The 24,355-nt window shown below is 35.6% G+C and overlaps 1 protein-coding gene across 5 annotated transcripts in view; it reads left to right on the forward strand.

The window, feature by feature from the left end:
* The window catches only part of KLHL13 (kelch like family member 13), a 194,836-nt gene that overhangs the window by 125,231 nt on the left and 45,250 nt on the right, over nt 1-24,355 (forward strand). The window lies entirely within an intron of this gene.

Here is a 24,355-nt window from a genome sequence, read left to right on the forward strand (position 1 = left end):
TGATTTTTTTTTGGCCATAAGGCATGTGGGATCTTAGTTCCCTACCCAGGGATCGAACCTGTACACCTTGCATTGGGAAGCAAAGTCTTAACCACTGGACCACCAGGAAAGTCCCTAGACTTGTACATTTTCAGTATTCAGCCTGCAAAGGTATAGGGTTTTTCTCTTGGTATGTGTATTAGAAGATAAAGAAAAGAGCCCCTTTTTTCTTGAAAGCATCCAAATTCTGTGTCAAGGCCTATGGGGGTGGGAGTCAGGCAGGGGTGAAGAATGACAGCGGTTGCTTGCACACCTTGCCGTATCGTTATTAGAAGCATATTACAGTAGCTATTGTGCATCATGTTGACTGAGGCATTTTAAATAAGCTTCTGTTCATTTTAGACTCAAAGAAGGTAAAGCAAAAAAAAAGAAAGTAAGGCAGAAACATTGCCCTCAAAAGGTGAAAAATCAGTGACTTTTGATATTTTTAAGAGAACCCATCTCAGTTGTTGTAAACTTAATTTTTTAAAACTGGCTAGAACACTAGGCTGTCTAGGATTCTGGATAGTTAAGGCTTAATGGATGCAATATATTTATGCTAACTCACGTTTCATATGTGAATATGCAGTCAGTCCAATTAGATTTTGTGGGGTTTGTGGCTGGGGAACATGTGTTCTTTTGCATACTTGTAACACCTAGCAAAGTCATAACTTCTCAGTACTCACTGATGATTGAGCGAATTCAGCATGTACCTCTTCTGTACAGATTTTGGGCTTGGCATAGTGAGTTGATTGATTTTCGTGTTTGTGAAGTTCAAAGGGTCTATCTGACACTGGCAAGAATGACTAATGTACTATAGGGGCCTCCGTCCAAACAAATGCATTTTAGTTGATAAATGCAAAAACATGATCCTAATTAATCGATTGGTTTAATTCTTGTTCCCTGTTTAGAGGATCAGTTTAAGCCCGATCTTGCTGCCTCTTCACCCTTTTTGGAATACAGTTATGTTCTATGCTTTAAAAGTCTGAGTCTCAAAGAACTGGCAATTCTGGAAATCTCTAAACATAAATATTTTTGTTTACTGGCTAGACAGTATCATATGAATTTAAACAAAATGACCAGATCCTGTAGGGAAAGATTCATAAAAATGCTCCACAGTGTCTCCCACTTAGATCAAGCTGAATAAGGAATGAATGAATAAATATATGCTAGCTAAAGGGAAGATGTATTTTACTTAAGTGTTATGATGTAGCTTCAGAATTCCATGAAAAGTAACTGATTATTTAAAACACATATTTGATTTTGAAGACATGAAGTTGTTCTCAACTACTAGATGAAGTAGATGGACTTAGAAAGGGAGTCATGAACCCCCAATTTAAATTGCCTCTAGTCAAAACCTAGGGTCAGCCTAGGAGAGGAATTCTGTTTTTCATTCCCTCATATCAGAATTGCATTTACTTTAGTTCGTCATAGAATGTGAGATAAAAGAAAAGATTTTCCTCCAGTGGACAACCATTGTATCCAAGTAATGAAGCTAGACATAATTCTAAAATAATGCTGTCATTAGTTCGTAACACATGAATACTTTATATAACATGAGTTAATGATGTATTCCATCATAGGATTTTCATTGAATTGCTAAATATGTTTTTGAGGCATAGCAAATTTTAGTTGTAGACTAGCTTCTGTAACTTAGACTTACTACCATGTATTTGAAATCTTGCAGTATAAATGTTTCTATGCCTCCCCTCCTTTCCTTTTTTTTTTTTTAGGAAAATATCTTTAGGGAGTTCCCTGATGACTAGTGGTTAGGACTCTGTGCTTTCACTGCTGGGCCCTGATTCAATCCCTGAACAGGAAACAGATCCCACTGAGATCCCACATGCCATGTGACATGGCCAAAAATTCTTTAGAATTCAAGATTATCCATGTGAAGAATTCTAAATTAGAAAATGAAAAGGATCTCAAAATTGTCATGAAAATAGAGGTATTGAACTGACTGCCAAGTCTCTTTGATACCACCATAGTAGGCAAATACCATAGCTCTACTTTATACCTTTAAGAAAACTGTTGGGCCGCATGTGATGGCAGTGGGTCACAAGGTTCAAGTTGAAAGTTGAGCCTTTTTTGGAGTTTAAGATATTCTCATTCATTATATAGCTAATACCTTTTATTTTTAAATAATAATAGTTTATATAGATATATGTATAGGAAATTTAAAGTTTTAATGATTAGGCCTGGGAAGTGGTAAAAACAAAATTAAGTCATTTGCGTTTCAAGGGCCCTTTATCATGGAGCATTTAAGCAGTGTTGTATAATCTTAATGAGTCATTAGGATTAGCTTTTCATGAAAGTGTTTGCTTCTGGCTAGCAAAATATTATTGTGATTACTCAAGTATTTGTAACCAAGATTTACAAATACTCAGAGAGAAGAGATGGAACAAGTAAGTAATCATCTAGATCTCTGCACATGTGAATATTGTAATTCTTTGGATAAAAATATAGAAATATAATTTTTTCAAGATAAAAGTATTATTTCATTAATTCTAATTGGGATATTGAAGAAAATGTTTTACTGTTTTATTCTAATGGTCTTTCAGCAACTTAAATTTTTTTGTTTTTTTTTTTATGAAACATGATTTATTCCTTTGGGAGAAGGGATAGGATTTTTTTTTTTTAAGCAACTCAAATTTTTGTAAAAATATAGGTTTTATTAAAAGCATGCATAACAGCAAATGTTGACTTTCTTTAACTGGCATGCCTTTTGAGACTGGGTATGTGATGTGCTTATTTTAAAAAGTTTTTCAACCATTGTAAATAAACATTATTAGAAATTATTTACTCTTATCAACATAGTTCAGGATTTATAAACATTAAGATTTTAATATTGTTTATTATATTGTTTTCATGGAAACCTTATAGTTTTGCTTCTATCATTGATGTCACAAAGCAATGAAACTATTTGAAAAGCTTTCTGTGCATAGAATTTTCAGTCAGTAAAGCCGTGTTCTTAACTTTTCTTTCAGTAACACTACATTTTAAATGGCTTTTTATTTTGATAAGTTTGAGGCTTAATGTACAAACACATCAGAAACAATAGTTTGGCTATTTTATTTACCAAATGTAATTTAAGTAGATACTTAGGAAGTTGTTAAGAGACAACTAAACACTTAATTATTACTTGAGGTGGGAGCAGAGATTTTTCCTTAGAGCAGTCCATCATCACTATAAGTGACACCTTTATTTTATTTAAGAAAGTATGTGTTCTGGGTGACTTTCTTCAGCGTATGCTTATTTTAAACAAGTTAATGTGTATATTTAATTTTTTTCATTTTAAGGAGTCTATAGCCTAAAATTATCAAATTAGCAAATGAATATTCCTGTTACTTGAACTCTGCTTTTAGTAAAAATAGAGTCAATAACACCATTTTAAAAACCTTTCAGGATATATCCTGGCTTTGGTACACAATTCTTATTTAATCACTCCCTCTGCTTATGAAAACTGCTCTTTCAACTTAGTTAACAAATACTTATTGAGTGCTTTCCCACGTGCCAGGAATAGTGACCAATTGGGATTCCTTCTTGAAGGGGGAGCAGGAATTTGGGGAGGGCATCTCAGGCAGGCAAAGTGGCAAGGCTGGAGTACAGGTATGGTAACAGTGTGGCCTCTTATTGGAGCACTGATAGATTATCCCTATTTGATGATTATAAACCATCTTTCTAAATGACAGTTTTCAAACAATTTAAAAATGGTAATGCAAAATCAGGTATATAAATAGTATGTATGTAAAAATCGTTGATTTCCACCATTACCCCTCATAATACCCCCAAACACTTTGATTTGGGTTTTAAGGCATTTTTTTAAATAGATGGGAATACTTAAGAATCACTTTAGTGTGTGCATGTCAATCCACTCCAGTATTCTTGCCTGGAGAATTCCATGGACAGAAACCTGGTGGGCTGCAGTCCGTGGGGTCACAAAGAGTCAGACCCGACAGAGTGACTAACACACACACACATGCTTGTCAAAGATAGATAAAGACTTACTTAAGCATATGAATTTGGGAATCATATGAATGAAGAATTCAGGGGTAGCCCCCCCCCCAAAAAAAAGCCATAAAAATAGAGATTCTGCAGAAAACAAAAGGGAAAAGGAAGGGCAAGAACTTATAAATTTCCCATTCAGTGTTAATCCTTTTCTCAGCTATAGTGAGATTAAGGGTAGTCAGAATCTGTGGGTTATTGGGTCCCCAACAACTGGATCTTCCTTGTTGCCTGCTCAGTCCCTTCTACTCCAGCTCCCATCTTAGCCTCACAACCCCTTTCATCTGACTCCCCGGTTATAAAAGGTACTACATAAACATGAGGAGCCACTACCATTCTGGCTTTCCATTCTCCTTCCAGCCAGTCCACTACCTTCCTTGCTCTACTTTTTTCTCCTTTGTTTCCTTATCTATTGTTTCCTGTCTTATCAGCTTACCATATCCTCTTATTGCTGACTCACCCAAAACAAACAAAGGAACAAACAAGCATTTAGTACCCTTGTTTTCCTTTGAAAATGTTCAAGATTGGAAGAGTACTTCCCTTCACATTATTTATGCCATCATGGCCTGAGGAATTCTCTGTGCATATATACACACATGTGTGTGAGTCTGTGCCTGCACACCAAGTGTTTTTCTCCTTGTTCGTATTGTGAAGGAGATAGGTATTATAGTAATCCAAGGCATAGTCATAGTTACAATAATCCATGTAAATTCTTTGTGGGAATTAAGGGTCCACACAGTTCTATTAAGGAAATTAATCTGTGAGAAGGTGCTTATAAAAGATGAAACAATGACTTTCAAAAGTAACTATCTTTGAGAAATGTCTGGGATTTTCTATTTTGATCTTAGCAAGGTGACATATGTGAGTATCTCATAAGAAATGTTTCTCATATTTGATATTCAATTTCCTGAAACAAAGAGGAAACATACACATAAGTATGTATAGCTATTCATGTGAACAGCTCTATTTCCTATAATGAGAAGCCCTGAATGTATTAAGAATTTTGTTCTGTTGTCCAGAACAACACAAAACTTTTTGTGTATTTAAAGGGTTTAACAGTCCTACTTGGTTGCCATCCAAGTACCTCTACTGATTGGTAGAACATAAGCAAAGCACACAATTGGGCATGATCTACAGTCTTGTCTGTGCAACAGGGGTAACATGGATCTCCCAGATTAGTCTGAAGGGACATTGTCAAGATTACACAGTGCCTGCTCACACAAATGATGGTTAGTGCTATTATTCTTTAGTTGTAACTATCACAGGATTAACTAAAACTTGCAAGAAAAATGTAGGTTAATTCTTAGGGGATATTGGGAGAATATGGAGAAAGAGGTCAGATACGTGACATATTAGTCAATTCATTTCGCAAAGTGGTGGTACTAGAGACAAACTGTTGCAGTCAATAAGCAAATTAAACTTTCATATAAAGTTATTTAGAAACATTTGCAGTGAGAAAAAATTAGACTCTTGGCTGTATATTTCACTTTTCTCTCACACTATGACTGGCTTAATTTTTACTTACCTTTTTCTCCCTGATCATTCTTTTTCTTTTTTTGACCACATGGCATGTGGGATCTTAGTTCCCTGACCAGAAATCAAACTTACGTCCCCTTGCTTTAAAAGTGCAGAGTCTTAACCACTGGACTACCAGGGAAATGCCTCTCTCATCATTCTTAAATGATGTCTGGAATTAAGATTTTTGAAGTGATCTTTCTGCACACTTTTGTATTTTGGGTGTTCCTTTCCCATGTCTGTCTTTTGAGTATACATATAATTGGAGGAATGAATGATTATTTTGTAGTTCTTATTTCTTTTGAATACATTGAGACATTTGTAGAATGTGATTCACTTCATATGGAAGCAAACATCTTCTGGAACAGCCTCACTGAGAGGGAAAGACAGTAGGGATTCTAGAGCAGGAGTCCTAGACTAGGAGTTGGAATTTGGTTTCTGGTTCCAGTTCTGCTATTATTATAACTAGTCCAGTAGTGTGACTAGTTAACTTCTCTGAGTTTCAGTTTTTTTCATCTATACAATGAGGGTCCTGAGCAAGATGATTTGTAAAAGTTCTACAAATCTCTTTCTACTTTGGGAACCAGGGAATTCCGTGTTGTGAGATCTGGCCAAGAATGACTCGTTTTGTGGCCTTGGCCAAGTCCCAGCATTGTCCTTTGTTTGTTACATCTCTGAAATATGCATTTCACAGGTATTTTTAAATGATTAGTGTTCATACAATGCTTTGAAGAGCCTTTATGCATGCTGTCTTTCTATCCCGTTTATGCAGTTGTCCATAATAGAAACCAAGTGTTCTATAAATGAAATCAGTGTTTCCTGTGATGTGAACTAGGGCTTTTGACATTTCCCAGTGTAAATATTAAAGTAGTGGTACCACTGAGCCTGCATAAAATTATATTTCAAATATATGTTTAATCATTTTCTTCCTTTCATTCTGTAGGTGAAAACATTTTTAGTTCTGGAATGTAAAGGTAATTACACTCCATAGCTGCTACTAGACTCGTTGTCAGGGTAGTAAAATCTGATTAATTTGGACTCTGCTAATTTGTAATTGAGGTGACTTTACCTGGCTGAAGTTTATTTCTAAATGACGTATGAGAAATGGTGTTATTAAGCATTTTAATAGGATGAAGTATATTTCAGGGACTATATTTCTACTTAAAGGAATTATTTTTAAGCCTTTGGCATATTAGTTGTTTGTTCACGAGAGATAATTATAAATGACTTCCAGCAATTTATTAAAGCAAAAAAAACCCTGAGTATAAATAAATTCTCATCATCAGATACAATGCTTTTAGGGTTTGGGATCTTTAAGAGTGCTGAGGGTAGGTGGAGGAAAGCAGTCTTACTTTGTTTTCACTTTGAACAAATATTACAAGTGTTGGAGTGCTATAAAAACAGGTTTTAAACATTTAAGTATAAGAGAAATCTAGACTGAAAATTGACATAGATGATTTGGTGGTATTGGTTGATTTCTTTGAAGCTGAATGAGATTAGACCAATATATTGGTTTTTGAATCAACTGATTGTTCATAGCATAATAGTAACTTGAGAACCTTTACAATAAAGTGATCTTCACCTGTGTGGGGAGGTTACCCTCTTGGAAATTTGGAAAACTCTATATTCACCCTATTTCCCCCTTATAAATATTTAAGTAGTCTTTACAGATAAAGACTCAAAACCTATCCTGGTTTTACAGACATTTGGGGGTCTTCGTTCTCAGAAGGAGAAGTTACATTTGCAATTACAACTTTGTAATATTTTAATAAGCTGGAAAGTGATTGCATTTCCTCTCTAAAATCTAAATCGTCTCCATACAGCTAATTTGTAGTTGTTTTGTGTTTTATATTTTTTAATGTTTGAAAATGCTCCAGGATTTTGGAATGAGACATTCCAAACTTGCTTGATGAGTACGTGTGTGTGTGTGTGTGTGTGCGTGCACAAGTGCACATGTGTTGTGTGATTTTCTTCTTGGTGTTTCCAACAAATTACCACTGCCAGTTGTACCTGGAACCTTTTTACTTCTTAACTGTTAAGAATTATTACACAAATTATTACACAAATATATTGACTATAGTTTCTAGTAGTAGTGGCACTTTTTGAAAACTTTTAAAATATATTTTGGTCACTAAGATATTGATAAATACTCCTTTCTCTGATTTTTTTTGAAGATTTCTGTGAGACAGTTTTGTGTGGGGGTACTAAAGAACTGGAAATATCATTTAACCCTTTAAGTTGCTTGACTGAGTTTTTGCTCAATGTTTGTTTGGTAGATTGAATAAAAATTATTTGTGAGCTAGTGATAGCTGAGACCTATTTAGTATTTAATAAAGTATATGCAATACTGGTCAATGTTTCAAAAAACTTTCTCTCCATAGCTGTATATCTGTGAATGTATATACTGCATATACATATATGTTGGATTTCATCGGAAAATACACTTTTGAATATTAATGTGTATCTTAAAGGTACTTGTGATTACCTTAGGTGATTTCATGCTCTATTTCTGGTATATTAAATTACATATTTTGAAATTCTTGAAAGTAGTGTCTTTCTTGTATAAATCAGTGCTTCTTGAATACAAATGAGAAAGATTCTTAGGGGACTGAATCTCAATCTTTCCCAAACTAGGAATAATTTGGAAAGACCATATAAAAGCCAGCTACTTAAATTTTAAGTACAAGCTTATTGTTTGAATGTTAACTTGAAAGTAGATATGAGCTTTTTGTCACTGCAGTGAGTTTTTTAAAAAGGTAATGGCTTTCATGTCAATGGCAGTCTGCCTTTATTAAGGTTGCATTGATGAAGATGGATAATTTGGTTTTTAGGTAGAAAGGGGAGGGTGCTCTAAGGTTAGATATTTAGTGATGGCGACTTGCCTACATAAGAAGTAAAAATCTTCATCCTGAAAATAAAGAGTTCGGCATAATACCTCTTTATCCTATTTTCACTTCTTTGAACTCTGTAGAGAATGTGTGAGTTTGGTGCTTTAAACAGAAACTTGAAACACCCAGTCGCTCTCTGGGCATTTACAATGCTATTTTCTGGCAGTATTTTAAAACAATATAGATGAAGCCTCTGCTGTTACTTTCGTGAAATACGTCAAGCTGCCTTTGACAGCAGCTTTAATTTTTTAACCTCCTTGTCAATCACTAACCCCTCGAGGTTACCGGACCCCGCCGCTGAGCTTTGGAATAGTCCCTGCTGGACACCTGCTTGGTGTCTCTCCTCTAGGCAATTTGTGAGCTGTTTGGGGGCGGGGGAGTCGTGAAGGGGGGAGAAGGGGAGGGAAAGGGGGAGAGAAGAAGGGGAGGGCAGCACTGAATTAGATTGTTGATAGCGTCCCTCCGAGGACTGCTATTAAGAGCACGCTATTCTGTACTACTCTGCTGCAGAAGACAGAGTGGTATTCGTGTTAGCACACAGCATGTTGTAAATGTATGAGATTTTTGCTCATCCCGGCTTGGAATTCAGAATAGGGAAAAGAGAGCAACTTGCATGAGAAGCTACTGGAAGAGCGTGCAGAGTTTTGCAGCAGTTGATATTTGTTCTTACATTTTTTCCTTCTTCTAACTGGAAAACTGAGAGACTGGCATTTTTTAAACGGGCTCTTCCCATAATGGCATTCTTGTATTGTGTGGCCAGAGCTTGCAGAGGAGGAAAGCAGGCTGCTGAATTTAGTCACTGATCTCTGTTAGCTGTGGCCTAAGGCTATGCTGAGGTTTATATCCCATTTGTATTGTTGCAGCTCAAAAGAAGAATGTTCAGAGGATGACAAGTGTATTCTGAGTAGGTATGTTGTTTCATTTTCGTATGAAACCCGTCTATTTTCTTTTTCCTGCTACTATTGGTCAGAAATTAGGTTAATAGGTGCAGAATATAGTGCCGTGCTGCAGTATCCCTGTTAAGGTGGAACAATGGTCATGCAAGCTGAAAATAAAACCAAAAAAAGAAAAAAGCCAAACCCTAGCCGCTTTTATTAAATAAAGCTGCATTGTGTGGTATGCACAGTGCAGTCTTTTCACAAAAAAAAAAAAAAAATATATATATATATATATATGTACTGCAGTCAACGCTTTCCTAACGAGGTGGCACTATTGTGGAGTTTGAACGGTAGAATCATCATATGGCTTTAGGGGACAGGAGGATTTAAAGGAGGTGCCTTGCAGCCCTATTTTACAGATTGGAAGCATCGGTTTCAGGGCACTGGCAGGATCGTTGGCTTGTTCTCCGCGGCAGCCACTGCTGTGTCAGTACAGTGTGGAATGGAAGTCCTAGTTGGTAGTCTGTTATGGAAACGCTGTTTACTGTTATTGTAGTACCGTGGTGACAACATGCCATTGAAATGGAAAACGAGCTCTCCTGCTATCTGGAAATTCCCAGTTCCTGTGCTTAAAACATCCAGGTCAACTCCACTTTCTCCAGCATACATGTAAGTGAGAGAAAATAGGATATTAAAGTGGGATTTCATTCATGAATCAACCTTGTGGCAAAAGGGGATAAGCATCCCAAACAGCAACATCCAAAACCCCACAAGATGAGAAGTCTCGACCTTGCTGACATTTAACTGTATTGGCATGTCCACATTTTACCATTGTTTTGTTTTTCTGGGAGTTTATGTCTATTTTCATTTAAACTGCTTCATGGTAATGTAATTACTAAGATGAGAGTCTAAAGGTATAGCTAAGAAAATGCATAAGGATAAACTTTTGCATTGGTTGGATTTTTTGAATTTTGGTTTATCTGTAATACTCAAGATGACTTCTTTTTTGTAATGGCATAAAAACTACTGATGATTGATTGTGTTTATTAAATATGGAAATGCTTTCCATAATTTTTTTGATGAATTGGTAACTTTCAGAATTAACACATTGATCAGAAAAATTAGACTTTTAATCAGGACTTTTATACTTGAGTTGTGTATGAATATTAATAAGTTTGATATTTTGTCTTCAGTTTTATAATTTGAATTCTGAAGTGTAAGTTTTGAATTTGTGCAAAATTATAGTTCTGTGAGTAGCTATTTATATACATGGAGTTGAAAATTATACAAATGTCTATTTTAGAAATTTAAGTAAATATACACTGAAATATTTGGGGGAAATCTTTCTTGAATTTTTGAAAATCTTTTTAACTTGCATAGGGTTCCTTTAAAAACAAAATCTAGGAGATATAGTAAATTAGAATATTGCCTGTGGTCTTTTTTTTATAGAGAAGGAGTGAGGGAAAGCTGGACTTTTTTAAAAAAAATTAATTGTATGAGAAAAGCTTTTGAATGAAAGCCTGTTGTAACTGTAAGTATTCCCTTTAAAATATTTTTCAGTAGGACAGATGTGGAAAATTCTTTCCACTTTTACGTTTATTGTGTGTTTAGAAATCTGGTGAGTTGCCATTTTACTACTTAGTTTTTGCTTTATATGAGGAGCGGATGCACAGGGGTATCTATCTGGTTCTTTGAAAGGCTTTCAACTGCTGAAGAGGTGTGCTTGTGCTCTCAGTCTGAAAGAAGCAATTCCCAGGAACGCGAGGGAAAATGACATTTCAGTTAAATCCTGTTCTCATTTTTCAGATTATTTTGTATATTCCTTCTTAGAGATGCTTCAGGTTATTCTATCTGGGTGTTAAATTCTGTTTCCTATAAAGTTAAAATTTTAAATTATGTTTCTAAAAGAAAAAAGGAAAAAATCAGCTCTATTTGTCTCTCAAAAGCTGTATTTGCTAAAAGTGCAAATTAATGGAGGTGACAGGTTAATGGTGCTCCTTCAAATAATTTGAGAAAATGAGATGTGCCTATTGACTTTATGTATCTTAGCTGGTGAGAAATGATCAAAGATTTACCAAAAGCAACTTTATCATCAAAATAAAACACATCAAAACATACACACCCAAGGAAAGTCAAGTCAGTAGGTTATAATTAATAATGGTCACTAATGATTCTAAGTATTCTTACTGCATTTTACTGTCCAAAAGATCCAATATGCAGCCCCTATTGCAGCTGAATTGTGAGTTTTTAGAGATGGTGAAAATATACTTGTATTTTATCAATCCATACTAGCCACAAGCTCAGATACAGCCTAATACAGCATCTTTAATGAATCACTTTCTTCCTTTTAAGTCCTCACCTCTTTGACCTGATGATATGAATGAGTTGATTTAGATGATAGAAACCAGAAAATATAGATCTTGCATGTTGGCTCTGATTGTTGGTAGTACATATATGCAGAATGGAAAAGTGTATTTGAGGAGCTAGTGCTAGCCTGGACTGTTTTGGTATTGTGACAGTCTGTATTATTAAATTGGCCTTAACTTATTTTTATAAATAAATTAATAGGTTACAATATTATATAAATATGCAGAGAAAATATGTTATATATAGGAAAAGAAGACTAGCTTGGGGAGTTTAAATTAGTGTTTTAAATAAATTGTTCATTTCCTTGTTGGACCAGAAATAAAGATACCATGTTTAACATGTTGTTCTCATCAGGGTTTCCTTATATTCCATAACACTTCTACACATAAATGATATTTAAATTGAGCATAGTTTTCACTCAGAAATTATAAAGACTAATTTAGAATACTAGGTCAAGCAACATTGTGCTTGCTTCCAGAATTGGTTGGGCTGGCAAACACAGATTATAGATTAGAAGGTTAGTTGTGTCTTTTAGGTCTAAAGTCTTTGCATTGATTTGAAGTAGCTAAATTCTGACTCTCTAATAGACTGTGATGTTTAGAATTTACCTGTAAAATTATGTATAAACATTAAAACTACTATCTTGAATATAGAATTCTTCACAGTTAGTATAAGCATCTTTTGGTGTATTTGCTTGTGTAGCATCAGTATTGGTTTTTAAACCTTTATCATTATTTACTGTGATTTGTCAAATACATATTACATGATTTTCATTGATGACTTGGGTACTTTTTCAAAGACTGAAATTTCAACATAAAATATTTTTGCTTGTAGTAAAAGTGTGTTGTAGTAATGGAGCAAATATGGAGAAAATATAAAGACTCCTCATGGTCTCTTTCTCAACTCAGCGTAGGTGCTGCTGACTTGAACTCTTGCATTGGCGTTATTGATAGGCCAATGCTGTTAGCCACTAGTAAAAGCCACAATAGAGAATGTTTTACTTACTGCAAACGTTGAATAGAAAAGCTCCCTTCTTCCCCTTGTGGATTTAAAGTCCAAGTTGGCTTGCTTGCTGCTTGTTTAGAGCCTGAATGAGAATTAAAACCTTCCCATATTTTCAAGACTTATTGACGATAAAGACAATGTTTATGATAATATGAAGGAAATAGTTTTTTATATAGTACAAAGTGCTTTTCAAATTGTGTTACAATATGACTCCGGTAAAGTGGAGTACCTTAAAGGTGAAAGATTTGGGGAAATTATCCGGAAAATAATCCTTTGGCCTCCAGATAGCTTGATTTTACTTAGTCTTTATTGGATAGATAGTCTTCTTTCAGCTTCAGTTTTGAACACTTGCAAGGGCGGTGTGCCATCCAGGTGGAATTCTGAAGGGACTGTCTTGCTCGAAATCTGAGTGATGTGTTTGTGTTCCACTATGTTTAACAGAAGGTTGAAGTTCAACCTTAGCCTGAAGGAGGATCTCCTGGTCAGTGTAAACTGAATTAGTAAAGACTCTGCTCCTGACAGGTGTGAACCATATAAATTAACCTGTCATTTTGCCTAAATTAATAAAGCTGAAAGGGCAGTCACTTCTAAGTGGTTTTCTGGTATTTGGTATTCACTGTTTTCAAACAGCAGATGGTTCCTTCAGGCTGATGTTATAGGGTTAATGTATTATTAGATTCCAAGGACACACAGAAATAGAACAAAATTAGCATTAGCTATCTTTTTATCTTTTCTTTAGAAGCACTAAGTCTTGCTAATAATGGTGTGGCAGTAAGGAGGAAGACAATGGGTAAGAATTAACCAGCACAATGCAACAGTGAATCCTAGCAAGCCAAACAATGGGTGTAGAATGAGTGTTAGTGAATGAGACTTCTCCTCTCTTAGCCAATGCACTTGTATTCAGTTAGTGTCCTGTTTACAATTATTTTGTTGACTATATAAAATATATTTTAGAGTAAAATATCAGTAACACTGACTTTCATAGCAATCATTTTCTATCATTTTATCTTTAAAATTCAGTATCCAGATTTCCCTAGAAAAGATGGTACTTTACTTGACAATAATTTTTCTAGATTCTTTCATACTATATGAATATTCTTTGTTTGTGGATGACTCACAGGACAGAGAAAATTAAAATATGCATTTTCTAAATTTGACATGTTTTTTTTATCCCCTAAGATTGTCTCTTTTTTTCATTTTAGTGAATAAAATACAACCTCAAAAATAAAATAAAACAAACCATAGAAATCTTTTTTATCTAGCCACATACTTCCCAAATTGCTATTCTCAAATTAGAAAAGAAAATAAGTATTTTCACAATTACCATATACATAAACTTCTGTTTGTGTCTGCTTAGTTTGTTTTTTACTGCATATGCTCCATCTAATAAAATTATGTGGAGAAATAACAACACCTCAGAGCAATGTAATGTTCATGTGTAACTTTTGTATTAGTAGCATGTTTCTTGAGAATTTCCATTGTCTGAGCTTGCAGAAGGGTTAGCTTAACACTTACTAATGGCAAATCATTGAGATAAAAGTGACCTCAGATGTCATTTAGAGAATCCAAACCCCCTTTAAAGCAAGAATCCTTCCTGTGACACCTCTGAGAGATGCTGATACACATTCTCCTTGATCGCTGTCAGTGACAGAGAGCCCACTACCTCATCAAGGTAGCACCTTTCATTCGTGAACAGCTCTTCCTTGCATTGAGCAAAATCAATTCCTCCTCTTTTATCTCCTCTTCCTAGTGTGGCCTTTTAGAGCTATGGAGAAAAATATTATTTTTTCCATAACATTTAAGCCTGGAAATGTTCTTTCTTTAACCATTACTCATGTGACAGGTTTTCCAGACTCTTTGCTCTGCTGGTTGTCCCTCACCCAATAGTTTTTTTATGTTAGTCTTTAAAAAGATATTGATTACTCCATCTGAATGAGATGCTCCCCATGTGGTCTGACTAAAGGAAGACACCTGTCGCCTTTCATACTGGCATGATGCTTATCTTAAAGAGCCTGGGATTATATTATTTTTTAATCATAGCATTCACCCTGAACCATAGTTATTAATCAGAGTTTGCAAACTTCTTTTCAGAGTTTACAATGGGTCAGCAATTATTCTCTTGGCTACTTCGAGAAAGTCTGGCATGCGCAAATGAAATTAAAATTTAGTTCTAAAGCCCACTGTTTGTATCTTTAAAAAATTTTTTTAAATTTTGTTTTTAAGCCCATTGTATGTGTCTTTTGGGGGCTTCCCCTGTTGCTCATTGGTTAAAAATCTGCCTCAAATGCAGGAGATGTGAGAGACTCAGGTTTGATCCCTGGGTCAGGAAGATCCCATGGAGGAGGGAATGGCAGCCCATTCCAGTAATCTTGCCTGAAAACTCCCATGGACAGAAGAACCTAGTGGGCTACACTCCATGGGTCCTAAAGAGTCTGACATGACTGAGTGCTGAGCATGTATGTGTCTTTAAAAGGATCTCTTAAAAGTTATTTAATGTAACTGAAGACTTAAATTAGACACAAGAAATTTGCAAGACAGAAAGCTAGTATTTCTGATGCTTTCAGAAATTTCCAAGAATTTTACTTGTCAATAATTTATCTAGATTCCTTGTATTTTATGTCTAAATAAATGAGCGTTACCTCCAAGTACTGCTCAAAACATTTCGGGTGGAGAGGGAGGTGGGAGGGGGGATCGGGATGGGGAATACGTGTAACTCAATGGCTGATTCATATCAATGTATGACAAAACCCACTGAAATGTTGTGAAGTAATTAGCCTCCAACTAATTAAAAAAAATAAAATAAAATAAAAACAAAAACATTAAAAAAACAAAAAACAAAAACATTTCCCCAAAGGGAAGAGAGGTGGAAATGCAGATCTTTTATCATCATGGGAAGTCTGAAGTTACTAAGAATTCTAGACATTCTGCTTGAAATTTAGAATTTTAGATGAGACCTAAATAGGGCCAAGTTAGGGGGAAGGAAAAAAAAAGAACTGATAGGCAAGTATTTTATTTGTATTAATGGCTTTATTACTTCTGGTGAAAAGTCAAGAATTACAAGCACTGTACATGCTGATATTTTAAATTGAAAAAGCAACCACAGTGTATTGCTTTTATTTCCTCAAGGCTGAGAATGAGGTGGTATAAATGTGAGATTCTTGGGCATAACTACATAAAGAAGTTACTGAGCAATCTACTTTTGAAAGAGCTCAGTTCTTTTTCAATCACCTGTATATTGAGTTTATGATATTCAGAAATTATTCACTGCCTGGTATGTGTCAGGCATAACTCTGCTGGATATTATGGATATAGTCCTTGCAGTTATTCAGAATGACTGTTCTTTATCTTCCATCCTATATTTATAAACAGTTAAATTGCTTAGTTTATTTTACTGCTGTGAAAATTCTAAACCAAAACAAGTTTAAATAACATTTTTGTTTACTATACTTTCAGTAATGATAATAATTTAATGATGGTAAAAATACTACAGAGGAGAAATGTGTCTGGGCTAACAGAGAAGATATGCATTGGATATAGATAACAGATTTTAAAGTGCATATTCCTATTGTGATCATTTCACAATATATACAAGTATTGAATCATTATGTGGTATACCTGGAACTAATATAATGTATGTCAGTTATACCCCAGTTAAAATTTTTTTTTTATTTTTTAAACATTTATTTTTTTATTTATTTGACTGCATAGAGTCTTAGTTGTGGCATGTGGGATCTAGTTCCCTGACCATGGATTGAACCCAGCCCCCCTGTATCAGGAGCTCAGAGTCTTAGCCACTGCACCACCAGGGAATTCCCATATACCCCAGTTTTTAAACAAAAAAGGAAGTGCATATTCCATAAGGTGGAAAATGATGTAATTTATGTTTAAACTTGAGAGTCACCTTTTTAAACAAGAATGAAGTACCATCCTTTAAGTTGGACAGGGCTTAGGTGCACACAAGTGTATCTATCTTTACCTTACAAAGCATCAGCAATTTGATCCCAGACTATGTGATATAATCTTAGTGAAACATAAAATTATATTATGTTTCCTACTATAGTAAAATATTTTCACTGGCATGACTTACTATGATTAGGGTATGTGTTGTTTTTACCCAATTTTATCACATTTATGGTATGGTAAGACAGGAGCATGGCCAACTTGTTGTACAATACTTCTTATATGGTTCAGTGGAGAAATGAAATATCTTTCCATGAGAACAGTGTAAATAAAAACAACTTTCAGAACTCTTGATCTACCTCTATAACAGATGTTATAAATTTCATACTAAATGTATTTATTTCCAATTTTTAAAATGTGCTGGTTTAGCGTAGATAAATGTAATACAATTTATTGAGTTCTAATATTAGAGTACAAGCATTTTGTTAAAACTTCCCGAAGTTTGCTGTCCGGGAAGACACTCCTTTGGGAAAGGTTCCAGGTGTTCTCCTTACTTGTTGCAAGTAGTAAGTCCTTCCTTTTCCAGAAAACAACAACAACAACAACAAAAAGCCAAGCACTTTGTCAGCTGCCTCCCAAACACTCCAGAAAGGTAAGTCTTCTCCCTGTTTTACACTACGGGCACGGTGGTTCCAAGAAGTTAATTAATTTGCTCAATGTCACACTTCAAGTAAGAGGTGAAGTGAGAATTCAAATGCAGGTCTTGATTTCAATGATCTTGGCTTCTCTAATGCCTTTTTGTTTTCGTAGAGTTTTGCTACTTTCATGCCATCTCCTAATTAAGAAATATCTCACTATGATTCAAAGAACAAAGAGGTATGACAGATGAGATACACTGTTTTGAACTGGATGGTGGTATAGGAACAAGATAGCTCTCCTTTGTGGTACAGTCAAGGGGTGAAATTACAGGAAAATACTGGGGCAATAATCTTTACTTAACTGATATGATACCGGAATTAACCTCTTATTTCCTTATTGAAGTATTATTCTACTTTCATTGGCCACCCACCTTTCTCCCCCTGTAATTAGCGGCCATTGACAGCGCTGTAGCTGTTGCACACTGGGCTAAAATCAAGGTGATGGCAGCGCTGTGTTTGCTTCTGAGGCTCTAGGGGAGCCTGCATTTCCTGCTCATTTGGATCACTGACAGAATTCAGTTCTTTGCAGCTGTAGGACCACCAAGGTCCCCATCTTCTTGCTGGCTGTAATCCAATAGTTGATCTCAGCTTCTAGGGGCCGCCAGCATTCCTTGCCTTCTGGCTCCCTTCCTCCGTCTTCACTGCCAGCAATGGCAAGAATCTTTTTCACATCTCTCTCTCTCTGACCCCTCCTCCTCTGCCTTTCTCTTCCACTTTTAAGGGCACGTGTGATTAGATTGGAAGATGCAGGGACTTGATTGAGATTTTTATTTAAAAACTTTAAATACTGCAGGGGATTTGTTTGTTTGTTTGTTTGTTTTGGCCAGGCAGCTAGCGCAGCATGTGAGCTCTTAGTTCCCCAACCAGGGAATCAAACCCATGCCCCCTGCCCTAGAAGAATGGAGTCTTAACCACCAGACTACCAAGTCCCATGAATATGGTATTTTAGAACAATAAAATTTTGAAAATGAAACATTACACGAATGATGTATTAAGGTGGCGAGCTCATCTGTTGGTGGCGACTGGGCTCAACTAGTGCCTTGGCCATCACTCTGTCCTTCCTTTCTCCGCCCCCCTCCTTCTTCCCCACTTGAAAGTCTCTCACTGAGGATATTTCTACAAATTCTAAATTACCTTTGTTCATTTACAACTTGCCCTGTAACATCTATTTTCACTCTTTGGGTTGTTTTTGTTTGGTTGGTTTTAAAAATATAGTGCTTGTCACTGACCCATGAGATCAGAACATGGCATCTTAAAAAGAGCCTAAGTATCTTATTCAGGATTCTTTGAATCCAAGAGCTGGGAGGAACCTTAGAAATCATTCTTTGTCATACCATTGTACCTAGAAAGAGAATGTGATATTTAAGTCTGGTCAGTTTTCTGCCATCTGTATACATTTGTATTTGATGATTTAACCCAGTCTTAGTTTATATTTCCTTTTTATTATTTCATCCTGTTTCATCAATTGTATTACAAATTAGTGTTAAAAAGCAGTTTAGTACAAAAACCTCAACTAGATTTCTCTTTATAGATGTAATTATACTAGAGATTTCTCTCTTGTATTGCATTGAACCATTTTCCTGCTTAGCTCAGTTTGACCTAGCTTTAGTTTGGGTGGACCTACAGAATATTTGAGGGACTCCCCTGGTGGTCCAGTGGCTAAAACTCGATGCTCCCAATGCAGGGGAGCAGGTTTGATCCCTGTTCAGGGAACTAGATCCTACATGCTGCAATTAAAGATCCTGCATACTGCAACTAAGTCCTCACACAGGCATATAAATAAATATTTAAAAAATAACAACATTCTTTAAAAAATTTGAAATACAGTTTTGAAAAGTATATGGATATTCTGGGTTGTAAGTAGATTATCCAATAGACAGTTCCTTAGCATCACCAAATTGAAGTCATTTTATTCATTATGAGTATTTTCCCTCAAAGGATGTGCGTGTGTGATCATTTCTGAATGATTCACAGCTAAATAAAGGTTCATGGAACTGGAACCAAAATTTTCATCTTAAGTAGATCAGTGACCTGGCTCATTAGCATATCTTTCGTAGGCATATTGCTGAAGTATATAGATAGAGACTTTATTTCAAATGATGTGATGTACCATCAATCATCATACGTTTGGCTTTCTTTCCTGTAATTATAATTACAGATTATATTTTTGCATAGTGGATATTATTTGATTGCTGATCTAGCCTTGTAGACAGCATGATCTGGGATGGATAATCCTTTCAAATTAAATAACAGTAAGGAAATCCAATGTTCTTTACTTTTTTTAAATTTGGCACTTATATGCTAAATATGAACTGATACGCTTCTGTACCAGGGAACAACTATGTAATTAGTTTTGTTACTGTAGCTTATATAAATTATGAAATGTGGAATTTGTTAGTAGATAATGTTGATAAGTTATTATTATTTTTATAACATTTAGTCCTAAAAAAAAAATTTAGTCCTTTGCAAAGTGATTATCTCTTTTACTGTAATCTCTTTGCAAGCAAGTGTCTCACCTGCTGTTGTATACCTATCTCCTAGTGCAGGGCCTGGCACATAGCAGGTGTTCAAATGTTGAGTTGGTCAACGAATTCAGAGAGAGTAATTTTTAGATCTGTAGTCTTGTGCAAAGTATTTCACTTAAAAGTGTGTTGCATATCTTCATTTCATATATAGAGAAATCTAATATATTACAGTCTTATTAGAGAGTAAGTTACAGCTATCTTTCCTATGAAAAGAGCTAATCCAAAATCCTGATTCTGCTCCTTGCTTACTGATAAATACCATGATGCTGGCTCAGACTGAAAGTAATTTTAGCAGAAGCAATTTACCAGTGACCAGAATATTTTAGTCATGGTTCATCAAATTGTAATCTGATAAAGAAAGTAAGATTATAATCTCTTCCAAGGCAGCAACTACTCTTAAAGTTAAGAGTTGTTTGGCTTATTTTCACATGTCCGTTACCATGATGGGGAAAAGTATTTTAGACAAATTTATGTTTTAAAACTAGTATGGTTGCACCTAAATGATAATGTGTTTTCTGTGTATAGTTTGAAAACAGAAAGGGCTGAATAAGATAAAAAGAAATCTGACTAGGTTTTAGGAGAAGTAAATTTAAGATCAGTACTCAAAAAATCATGCACATTTACTTATGTTCTGAATTGTTTTATACTTAAAGAGGCTAGACCAAATGCAAAGGTTTAACAGATGATAATTTTTTTTTTTTTTTTTTTTTTTTGGCTGTGTTCCTCGGCTTGCAGGGTCTTAGTTCCTCTGCTGGAGGTTCAACCCGGGGCCATGGCACTGAGTCCTAACCACTGGGCAATCTGGGAACTCCCAGCAGATATTAAATTTAAATTAACTAGCTTTCCCTTCTATCAGAAATATTTTAAATAAATGCTTTTATACATTACTTGGTTAACAGTAGAAAAAAAAAGCATAGCAGTTACTAACATATGAAAACAACATATTCTAAGCAAAACAATCGATAGTTTGTGAATAAATTTAGATTTTTATTCTCAATCATTAAATATATTTTTGCTTTGAATTATTTGCCAGAATGTACAACTAGTTAAAGAGGGCTAGTCTAAAAAGCCTGGAATTCAAGAGTGTAAGATTTGACTTTTGTTCAGCAAGCAGAGAGGAGTCACTGAATACTTTTGAGCAAGGAAGTGACTTTCAGAGCTATAAATACAGCTGCAGTATGTGAAGAAGCTGTACTGTAACAAATATGTGATTTATGTTAATAACCAAATCCAAGGAAGAAGTAACAGATACCCAAAGTGTGGCAGGGACAGTGAGGGTGGAGAGGTGGTGAAAGATAGATGCGTACTAGAGAGACGCTTAGTAGTACTTTGTCAGTTGCCTGGAAATCAGAGATGGGAGAGAACCAGGAGTCAAAGATGACTGAAATATTTTGATGATAACACTTTTCTTTTAGAATCCAGAATATCCTATCTATGTCTCTCTTGAATGCATGACATCTAGATACATTTGAGATTCCTAAACTTTCTTCTGACTGACTAAACTTCCAGGAATGATCATTAAGAACTATGTAGTCAGATTTTTCCATTGAGAGTATCTTTAAATAAGCCAGTTTTCTCCTTAAAGCATGATCTATAAAATTATTGGATTTTGGACTTTTAAAAATGACTTATTGCTTCAAGAAATAGCTTGTTATAGACGGGGTGATTTGAGGGGGAATAGCATTTAGGCTAGCATTTTCCAACTAACTGAGCAAACTTGACACCTTGACCCTGTTCTCCTCATCTACTTGGTGACTCTTCTTTGCCTCCTTCTCACCTGCAATTTGAGAGTCAGAAATTATAAATTGGGGTATGAAACGCTAGTTTAAAGGACAGTATGGAAGGAAGGAAAGGAAGGGAATGCTTCTCTCTTGCTTAATATCCTTCAGTTATATATGTCACAAACAGTTTGAAGCAGTACTTCATTACAGCTTCACAATTCATAGATTGCTTCAGCAAGACACATACACACACAGTCTGAAAATGCTCCCATTAGCTTCTATTCAGAATTCCCACTTAGTTGACTGGGAAACGTGAGTATTGGATGCCTATGGTCATACTGTTTAATTGATACGGTCTGCTTTGACCCTTTTTGAGTTCTACCCAAGAATACAAACTTTTTAAGCCAGAGACCATTATGTTCCTAAAAAGAAGCACCTTACCCCCAAAGTGGCAAACTCCTCAATGAATTATAATTTGCATCTACTCTCTTAAAAAAATAACCAGTCTGCCTTCCAGGAAGTCATTACCAGTTTTATCAAGAATACTTAATATTTGGGGTAAACAAATATAGTCATGGTACATAAATACTTTATTTAAAAGACTCCTTCCTGCACAGTGGACAAAATCTTATGAAAGTATTTTTATAGAGCAATTTTTGTTACTCACATTAATAGAGCTATCTGTAGCTAGATCATGAAATTGTATTGTGATCTTGAATGCAACTGACCAATACAGTGATCTTAGTTAAAATAGTTTTCTAGGACTGTAGTCAAGTGGAGGTTCTGGATGGCATTTCAGGAGAAAAATCAGAAGCCATTTCTGCATTTCTCCTCTTAGAATATACTTGAATGTGTAGATAGGTGAGTGGACTGTGACAGTAAAGGTTTTTTTCATCTTCTAACAACCTAAGAACTTAAGGTCGAGTAATCAGTTGTGTTTCTTTATGGTAAGCATTGTACAAGATGGATAACAAAGTCTTATAGCAAAGTTTCATTTAAAAAGCCTTAATGATGAGACTTCCCTGGTAGTCCAGTAGTTAAGATTTTGCTTCCAATACAAAGGGGATGGATTCCATCCCTGTTTGAGGAACTATGATTCCCACATGCTTCAGGGTTCGACCAAAAAACAAACAAAACAGGGGACTCCCCTGGTGTCCAGTGGCTAGGACTGCACTCCCAATGCAGAGGACCCGGGTCTGATGCCTGGTCAGAGAACTAGATCCCTCCCACATGCCACAACTAAGACCTGGGGCAGCCAAATAAATAAATACCGTAAAAAGGAAACAAGAACAAAACAAAAGAAAAACTTTAATGGTGAGGCAAATATGTACAAAATGGAAAATAATTCCAATATGAAAAATTGTACTAAAATTACACTTTTTGCTTCTCCAAGCTTCATATCTGAGACAGGCTTGGGAGAACTATCCTTAGTGTGATTCCCAGACTCTTGGGGTTAAGACTTTATCTTCTGATTTCTCTTGTTGTATTACCTTCTTTTCTCTTAAAAACATTGGCTGTCATAATAAAACTTTGATTTGATGAAATCATATTAAACATATTTAAATGATTGATTTGATATATTCATTGAAATAATTAGGGATGCCTCTAGGTCACTGCAAAATCAAGAATGAGATTTGTTACGTTTATTATAGTCTATGAAGATAGAATCAGTGGGACTCATAGAGCTGCCAATTGTAATTCTTAAAACATGAAGTGCAATTGGCTATTACTTTTAAGTTGGAAAGTCTTACTCCTTGTTTTTATTATCATGTTTCCCTTTAAAAGAGAAATAAACATTCCCTTAAGACATGGTCATGAATTATTGACTTCACAAAGTTGAATATAACTAGGAAATTCAGAAAAGACAGAAACGGATTGGATTTTTACCACTTGATTAATGGTTCCTCCTGATCCCAGAGAGATTTGTCTCAGTGATTTCTAATTGGTTTTGAGCTTGTGGAATCTGCCTTTATAATAAACTCTAAAATTGGATAACTTGGATGTTTGAATATTTCATAAACTGAAATTTCAGGCAGGTAAAAGCCCAAGCCTTTAATAATACAGTTTTCCCTTGAAACGCACCATAGCACCATCGTCAAAGTTCAATGTTGGTGAGCTACAGATAATAGGAGTAAAATGACACCTTGGTTAATAAATCCTCTGGGAGCAAAAAGCTCCTTTATAGAAAGGTAGCCGGGATGTCAGAGTTCCCATTCCAGTTTCTTCATTTGGGGATTGAAGAAGGAGAAGGCATGCTCCTGGCCTCAGGTATAGCTCAACTTCTTCACAGCTGGGCTGGTGCTGGCTGTAGTGGGGCAGGGAGCATCCTTTCAGAGGGTTCTAACTCTTTCTTCCGGGTGCTGGGAAGGAAACTGTTGACTGTGATGGGAGTCTGTGCTCTTCACCCAAACCATCTGCCCATGTTGCTGTCTGCCTCCCACCAGCACCACTTGTGTACTCTCACCTTATAGGGCTTCTTAAGACAAGGGAGTTTTGACTGGGACTTAACTTTTTTAGGTAGTAAATACTGAATCAGCATTTAGAACTCATTTATTAAAAAGTAGTGTGGTCGATTTACAATGTTATATTAGTTTCAAGTAGAACTCATTCTTTTGCTTATTCTTTTTGTTTCTACTTCAGGTATCTGTCTGTCTATCCATCTATCTACCATCTATCTATCTAACTACCCACTGGGGCTTCCCTTGTGGCTCAGCTGGTAAAGAATCCGCCTGCAATGTGGGAGACCTGGGTTCGATCCCTGGGTTGGGAAGATCCCCTGGAGGAGGGACCGGCAACCCACTCCAGTATTCTGGCCTGGAGAGTTCCATGGGCAGT

This window comes from Muntiacus reevesi, chromosome X (assembly GCF_963930625.1).
Source record: "Muntiacus reevesi chromosome X, mMunRee1.1, whole genome shotgun sequence".
NCBI lineage: Eukaryota > Metazoa > Chordata > Mammalia > Artiodactyla > Cervidae > Muntiacus > Muntiacus reevesi.